The 8,827-nt window shown below is 42.5% G+C and overlaps 1 pseudogene; it reads left to right on the top strand.

Annotated features, from left to right (window-relative positions):
* The first annotated feature begins 3,145 nt into the window (after positions 1–3,145).
* Positions 3,146–8,827, top strand: part of LOC123084158 (BTB/POZ domain-containing protein At2g46260-like) — a 106,094-nt pseudogene continuing 100,412 nt past the window's right edge.

The following is an 8,827-nucleotide window of genomic DNA, read 5'->3' as shown; positions in this document are numbered from 1 at the left end:
GTTGATATAAAAGCATGATGCAAAATGGACGTATCAACGGATCTAGATTGATTTTCGGTGGCTACGGAGGCTTCTGGCGGCGGAACTCCCGATCTATTCTGCTCCCTGATGTTTTTCAGGTATATGGACATATATAGGCAAAAGAAGTCGGTCAGGGGAGCCACGAGGGGCCCACAAGGCAGGGGGCGCGCCCAGGGGGTAGGGCGCGCCCCACCCTCGTGGTGGCCTCGGGGCGCTTCTGGCCCACCTCCGGTACTCCGTGGGCTTCTTCTGGTCCAAATATGACCTTTGTGAAGTTTTAGGTCAATTGGACTCCGTTTGATTTTCCTTTTCTGCGATACTCAAAAACAAGGAAAAAAACAGAAACTGGCACTGGGCTCTAGGCTAATAGGCTAGTCCCAAAAATCATATAAAATAACACAGTAATGCACATAAAACATCCAAGGTTGATAATATAATAGCATGGGACAATCAAAAATTATAGATACGTTGGAGAGGTATCAGGCGGTAAGAAATTAGATGAAATGTAACAACTATTTTATTTTTAGTGTTGGCATTATTGCATTGTGTCATTTTGCTTTTTTACACAGATCGTCCCATGCAATGTGAGGTTGAAATTCAACAAGCTGACAGGAGACACTGTGACATTTGAGTCCTGGGGGGCCGTACACTATGGAGGTCGAGAAAGGACGCAATATGTCACAGATTGGAGGAGATGGATGGGCCCGTTTCCTCGCCCGCATGCGTCTTACTGGTGATGAGTTGATCAGCTTCTCCTTCAGAGCAGAAAGGCCCAAACTGGCTGTCATTTATCTCAACCTGGTGGAAGATGATGAAGATGACGAAGATGATGAAGATAATAAGGACCCACTCGATGAAGATGGTGAGAACCCACTTCATGAAGTCATCGTAGCTCAAAGAATGAGGCTGAGCGAGGAGGAGGTGTGCAACCTATGGGACATAATTCCGCCACGTGATGACTTTGTCGGGGTGCCATTCGTGACCCGCCTGACAAGTACCATAGTCGATTGGCATGAAATGGTATGTTATACTGACTGTAGTAATTTGATGATATGCTTAGTGTAGAGTCCAATGATATGCTTTGAGGAATCTAGTCGATGATATGCTTTAGTGTAGAGTCTGGTCACATGCTTATTAGTGTAGAATCTAAGAAATTATTAATAGTGTAGATAATTCATATATACTTATTAGTAGAATTCATGCTTAATTAGTACAAATGCGTAGTACTGTGTCTTTTGATAGTGTAGAAATCTATACTTAATAGAAATATATTTGCAAGAGTATGTGCGAGGCTATTTATTAATTGATATGTTTTTCTTATTTAGAAATTGCCAACGGACCTATCTGTGAGTTGTGGTATCGAGCCTGATGAAGAAGGCTCAGCTGGACTACGCCTTATCGCAAGGGGCTCCGTCACCACCTGTACTTACCGCATGGACACAGACGGTCGCACACACTTAAACTTGGTTGGGTGGAAGAGATTCCTCGTTGGCAAGAATCTTCGTGTTGGACAGGCCATCCAAATTACTATCAGGAACACCCACCGCCCAGGCTTCAGGATGATGGTCGTCGTCGATATCATCTAGAACTACATATGTGTGTGTGGCTATATCATCTAGAACTACATATGATGATCGTCGTCGATATCATGTAGAACTACATATGATAATCGTCGTCGATATCATCTAGAACTATATATGATGATCTTCATCGATATCACCTTGTTGAGGATGCATGTTGACTATATATGAAATTGTTATCTAGTACTTCTTCCGTTCCAAATTACTCGTCGTGGTTTTAGTTCAAATTTGAACTAAAACCACGACAAGTAATTTGGAACGGAAGGAGTACTACCTAGTACCTATAATGCTTTATGAAATTGATATCTAGTAGTACCTAGTATCTGGAAATTGCAGTTTATTGAAACTGAAACTGGGTAGGAAGCAGAGAAAAATGATGAAACACATAGCAGTGGCGCGGGGCTAGAAAAGCGCTACAACTAACTAATAGCAGCGTGTTCTGGAAAACCATTATAGATAGCACGGGTGCAAATCGCGCTACTACTAACAGTTAGCTATAGCGCCTTGTGCGTCGTCTCACCGACATCGATGCCCAGCAGAGCTACGTGAGGAAATTTTAGAGTTGCATGTTTTCTGCATACACGCAACATACGGTTTACAGCCGGTCCTTGCAAATATACTCACCCCGTAGCTACTTAAACTGGCTTGTGCTACCAGATTCTTGTGTGGTATAGACTACACTATTTCATCAGGTAACAGTATAAAGTTTAGAGTGAACAAGGTTACAGGAAATTACAGTAGCATCAGCATATATATAGCGGCTATAGTCCCACTATAGCGGTTTGAGCAGGGTGCGACTAAATGGTATTCATGTACAATTGCCGTGTAAAGTTATGAAATATAACCGGCTATAGTCCTGCTATAGCAGTTTGAGCAGGGTGCTGCTAAATGGTATTCATGTACAATTATCTCGCAAAGTTACGAAATAGCCGACTATAGCCCCACTATAGCTAATTTAAAGGATTGCCGCTATTTGACATAGCCCACTATTTAAAATTATGATGATTAGTTTGCTGGCCCCGTTTGGTAACAAAATATTTTCGAAGTATTTTCAAAATACTACAGTTTTTTATATTACTATAGTTTTATTTATATAGGGTTGTTTGGTTGCCTCTGAAAACTGTGATTTCAATACTGCAGTTTTTGCCAAATCACAGTATTTTCTTTGTATAAAAAAAAGAACCGCATACCTCTTTTTTAAAAACTGAGCAGCGGAAAAGAAGGGTCGGACAGAGCTTAGGCAGTAGGCAGGGTGCAACTACAAACTGTCTGAGCTGAGGTCTTTTAGTTGTTCGTTACCTGCGGCTGCAGTACTTGAACACTATGCTTCTTTCATCAGCGTTGGCAAACAGGTGACATGGGAATTTTTTTTCACTCTTCCCTGTTGTCTATATGATGAGTAAGATGATATTTTTATCATAATTTACTAGCTGGTAAATGTTTTGTTTGATTTTCATAGAACAGCTGTGTGTGATGCTTATCTTACAGAGAAGAATGTTTGAGCCAAAATATATATGTTCGATTCATGTGCCTTCTCCTTGCAAATGTCTGGTATGAAGAGTTTCAAGTACCTATTGCTCAGAGGTCATCTGCTAATTACTCCACCAGCGTCGCCATCGCTAATCATCATTAGTCTAATCCATCTGTATATTCTAGTACTACAATGGCTAGCAAGTTTCGAATGCACGCACGGCTAACGGCTAGCCAAGAAATTTTACAGCGTTTTGTGACGTAGCCAAACACGTCCTTTGTATCGTGAATACTTCAAAAAACGTTGTTATATTAAAACCATGGTATTTTGTACCTATATGCTAAATTACTGTAGTTTTTGATACTTTGGTTTTTATTGTACTTTGCTATCAAACATTGCTTAGTGAGCTACTAAGCTACAAGCATGCTTACGTTGTGGGATCAAGTAAAGTTCAACTACCTTGATGTTTTTTTTAACCATTTTACTCTATTTCTGAAAATTAATTAACTGGTCTGCATCCGTTAAAGAACAGAGTGTTCCAAGTATTTTAATATAGCAAACTATCTCTCTACTGCTTCTATTCGATACACTGTATTTTTTCCCAGTTTGTCCTTTTATCACCAGCCTTCGGTATTTTGCAGGTGATGAAGGAGAAAGTATTGATTCTTCGTCAACCATGTGGGGAACACCAGTTTTACGAGGAAAGATGGTTTATATCAATTCGGCGATTCTTGCCGCAAGAAGTCCTTTCTTTCTAAAGGTAATTCTACTAACCTTGTGAAATGCATTTTCTGTATAGCTGGTTCACGGTTCTAATAATCGTCATGTTTCCTAGCTTTTCTCAAATGGCATGAAAGAATCTGATCAGATGCATCCAACACTTAGGATTGCTGATTCAGGTAATTTGTTAGCAAAGTTCACATTATTCCTCTCATAACTAATTCTAATTTGCTATTGTGATCGTGTTAATATTTTCTAACATTTTTGGTAAAGAAAAGACTATGTTTCCGAGTTAGTCTCCTACGGATGGCTTTCTCAATTCTGTCAAACTTAAACTATCATTCACAGAGCAGCAAAACTTTTGTTTTGTTGTTTAGGTCCGTTAGAATAAATCCAAGGCATACCGTCGATCATCCAAGGACCAAGCAATCACACGAGCACGACACCGAGATTTGTTAACGAGGTTCACCGATATGGCTACATCCTCGGGGCTTGACTACGGGCGCTAGCAGAGGTAGACACACGATGTAACCTATGCCAACATAATAGCACCGAAACGCGGGGGAAGCCGGTGGCATGTGCCGGTGTCCAGGGCGACTGGGTGCGGTATTGTGACCGTGTCACGGGGAGGAGCACCCGTAGTCAAGCCCCGGGGATGTAGCCATATCGGTGCACCTCGTTAACAAATCTCGGTGTCGTGCTCGTGTGACTGCTTGGTCCTCGGATGATCAACGGTATGCCTCGGATTTATTCTAACAAGTGGTATCATGAGCAAGGTTGAAAAGATCCGTGAGGCGGTCGAGTTGATCGAAAGGAAGGCTTGATGTTAAGGTCGGTATCGTGTACACGGAAGCTTTCGCAATACGTGTTGCCACGGTTGAGATCGATCGGAAGAACTCAAGTGAACAGCAACGTCGGCGAGTTGTGGTTGTAATCGGATGATTGAGGCGTAGTTATCATCGAGATCTGACAAAGGCGGCGGCGATGTATAGCGCAAGCAGCAGGCTTATCCATTGACGCGGCGTCTGGAAGCGACCTGGTTAGGTGCACATTGGCGCCGTGATCGTAAAGCGCAGCTGAGCAGCGGCGCAACAGTTGGGGCGCACGGCTGGACGATGTTCAAGTCGTTGACAATGACCCACACGCGCGTGATTTCTGCTTTCACACTATTAGGAAAATGCTTATGCATAAAAGTTTATCAGTAGTGTTTGTTTGTGTCCCCACGCTACTGGTAATTACTAGTAGTGTTGGGTACAAAGCGCGCTATTGATATGGATTGCAGCAGGTTGGTTTCTCTTAGATATGTTACTGTTAAGTGTGATACACCGCACCATCAAATAAAAAAATATTAGTAGCGCGAGTTGTAAATCATGCGCTACTATTAAATGAATAGCTATAGCCCAGGCGATACACCCACGCTACTGCTCAGCGTGTCAGTGCAGCACCATCCACCCCCGATTTACTCCCACCCCTCTCCTCCGCCCCCACAATCTCTTTGCCCGCCGCTCCCTCTCCGACCCCTTCCTCCCATCCGCCCGCCCCCCTGTTCCACCATGGCACAGCTCGTCCTGGGCTCACGTCCTGCTAGCGCGCCCCGACCGGCATCGTCGGCGGGAACAAGGCCAAGGTCTCAGCCGAGGTCGCCCCGGAGGACGCCGCCGAGCACGGGCGTCAGGGTGAGGCCGATGAGGAGAGGTGGTCCCGCCTGCTGCCGGAGCTGCTCATGGGCATCGCGCGCCGCGTCGACGCCCGCACCAAGCGCCTCCCCCCAGCCCCTCCCCGCCACCCGCGCCCCCCTCCGACCCGGCCGCCGCCTTCGGCCCCGTCAAGGAGTGGCTCCTCGACGACTTCGACTTCGACCAGGCCATGGAGAGCGAGCTGGCCAAGAGCTTCGGCCTCGGCGAGGCGGCGGCCGCCGGTCCGGGCGGGATTGATTTTGCGTCGGTGTCCGGGAGCGGCGGATTGTGCGCGGACCAAATCATGAAGATGGGGGAGGGGAAGGTCGCGGAGGAGAAGGGCGGGCCGCCCGGCCTGTTGGATGTTCCTGGCGGCGTCCTGTTCGAGGTCAAGAAGGAGGCCGTGATGCTGCTGGGCGGCGGATTGGGCGGGGAGCCTGCTCCCGTGTTGGGGGTTGGCAATTTCGTTGCAGAAGGGGATAGTTTGGAGGCAGCGATTGATGCCGAGATGTGTACAGTAGCTCCCGTTGATGCTGAGATGAGTCCTAACCATTTTGGTATAATTTTCAGAGCTAATTGTGCAACCATAGTCATCCCCAGGGGTGCCACTTTTCCTTCCATATAGCTAATTGTGCAACACAACAGTATATAGTACCATAGCAGTTTTATGCTCTTTTATGGTTACAAATATACTCTTCTTTGTAAGCTTAGGGATGGGTACATATATGTTTATTCACACAGTAGCATAAGCAAGCTTGATCAGAATTATGATGCTTGGTCTTCTCATATGACAATTCTGTCATTTAAGGCAGATTCCGAAGATTCTTCTTTTACTATACAAATTATGGAGATAGAGTATAACCATCCAGCACTAGCACTGGTTCATAAAGCCCTTTAGTGCCGATTCGGTAACCGGCACTAATGTGTGGGCACTAAAGCCCCCCCCCCCAGTACCGGTTCAGCATGAACCGGTGCTAAAGGGCAACCACGTGGCACGAGCCAGCTCCGGGGACGCGTAGGACATTAGTACCGGTTGGTAACACCAACCGGTACTAAATGTTTGGGTGTGTTTTGGTTTTATTTATTATTTTTACTTTAATTTTGTGTTTTCAATTTAATTTAGTGATTGTTTTACATTATAATGAATTGTTAAATCATTAGGTGAAAGTATCGCAGATTAGTTTGACTTGATGCATGTGGAACCTAGCTAAGTCATCAAGTATATGCCATATCCATATTATATATACTTGATCACCTAATTAAGTGATCGAGATAATATGGATATGGCATATACTTGATCACTTAGCTAGAATCCATCCAGTTGAAACTAATCTGCGCTTTCTTTCATAAATGATATAATAACTCATCATCATCATCATCATCATATTAATATAAAAACTCTTGCATCATATATATCATCACCAACAATAGTTTTCATAGCTAGCTAAAAATCATCATATAATAGTCATCTCATTACCACTACTTAATCATCATATAGTCATTATCGCTATCTAATCACCACCAACACTAGCTTAAAAAGAAACATTCACTTGTACCAGAAGCCAAGATATCATCGAGTTCAACATGGTAATGATATTGTAAGCGTTCATAACACCACAAAAGCAAATCACTCTTTGAGATTAAGTTCAGGACGAAGAACACGGACATGAGAGGACAAGTACTAAGAGCATGAACTAGCTAATCACTCCTGCTGCTCTCTCTCTCTCTCAGGTAAAAGAGCATAGAACATGTATAGCTTTCCTGATTCATCATATTGGAGCATGCAGATGAACTTGTCTCCTAATCGTGGGTTGTGCTTCTGATTGCTGCCCCCTCGTATTTCTCTGCGATCGTTCACAATTTGGCTTCAGTCTTTTACTATTAAGCATTCCTCGCTATTAGAAATCTTGAATGCACTAAAGTGCATTGTAGGATATCTTGGCCGTAAGCTAACAATATTCATGGTACCTTTAGTCTCGATCCAATCAGGCACAACATTCATCGGGAGTCCCTGTTGAAGAACATCGTATATTAACATACTTAGCAATGAAGTTTAGCTTAAAAAATAATGTATGCAAAAGATGCACTGAGAAGAAATAGTAGAAATCTTACCATCTTTCCTAAATATATGTGACTGTAGTTTAGTACGAACACTATTGGTCGCATGTTTTGAGTACTAACATTTCTAAGTGCAGGAAAAAAATTGTCTTGACAGCATCAAGATCCTCAAGCCATGAAACATAACGACTTGTCTCCTCGCAGTTTAGTTCAGCCCCGGGACAGTGGACGATCCTGTCTACCAAGCGCCGGACATGTTTGCTTGATTGGAAATAAGCTGTCAATATAAATTACTTGTCAACTCTTTTTGAATAAACAATATCGAAGACATAAATATGGTTGAGAAACTCACATAATGGTAGAACTGGAGGCGTCCGCACATCGACCCAGATGTCTCTATTACCTTCAATATCATCTTCCGGACGAATATCAAAGGTAATAACCATAACAGGCTCAAATGCATAAGCCTTGCATAGTGCTTGCCAAATTTTGCATTCGAAATAGGTGTATGTGTCTGCATTGTATAATTTGACATTGAAGGTATAACCATGCTCGGTCTTCAAGTAAACCTTTTTACCTTCATAGTTTTGTTAGGACAGAAACCTATCTTATCCAATACAAAAATTCTTGCATGGCAGGGGATACGCTAGTAGAATAGTGAAAAAATTAAAATTAAAAGTTGAAGCAAATGAAGCATAAGTCATGCTTAATTATGAAAAAAGACTTGTCGTTCTGACTTACTGTATCCATTTCAAAATTCTCATCCAGCTTGATGCTGAAGCGCCTATCATCAACTAGAAAATTTCTGCCGTATAGGCCGCGCTGGTCTTCGCAGTATTCGCACATAATGAAATCGTGTTCATCGTCAAACGACATTTCTATGTTCATAGGTGAAACATTAAACACTTATTAGTTCTATTAATTTAACTAATTCAACTAGTTCTGTTAATTCAACTAGTTCAACTAATTAATTCAACTATTTCAACTAACCACTTACGAAAAATAACTAAATAAAGTAGCTCAACTAATTCAACTAATTCAAATAATCTCATATACCTAATTAATTAATATCTAGCTAATTCATCTAACAATTGACATTAATATTTAACTTCTCTATCTAATTCATCTAACATTAACATTCTAACATTCTTATCTAGGTAATTCATCTAATTCAATCATCTAATTAACAATTTGACATGCATTAATCTAAAAAACAGAAACAGAAAATAAATAAAAAAAAGAGTGTGTGTGTGTGTGCACGTGCGTGTACGTGCTTGTGTGTATGTGTGTGTGTGTGTACG

This window comes from Triticum aestivum, chromosome 4A, assembly GCF_018294505.1.
Source record: "Triticum aestivum cultivar Chinese Spring chromosome 4A, IWGSC CS RefSeq v2.1, whole genome shotgun sequence".
In the NCBI taxonomy this organism is placed as follows: domain Eukaryota; kingdom Viridiplantae; phylum Streptophyta; class Magnoliopsida; order Poales; family Poaceae; genus Triticum; species Triticum aestivum.
Note: the sequence above shows the minus strand (reverse complement) of the source record. Positions and strands in the feature narration are given on the sequence as shown.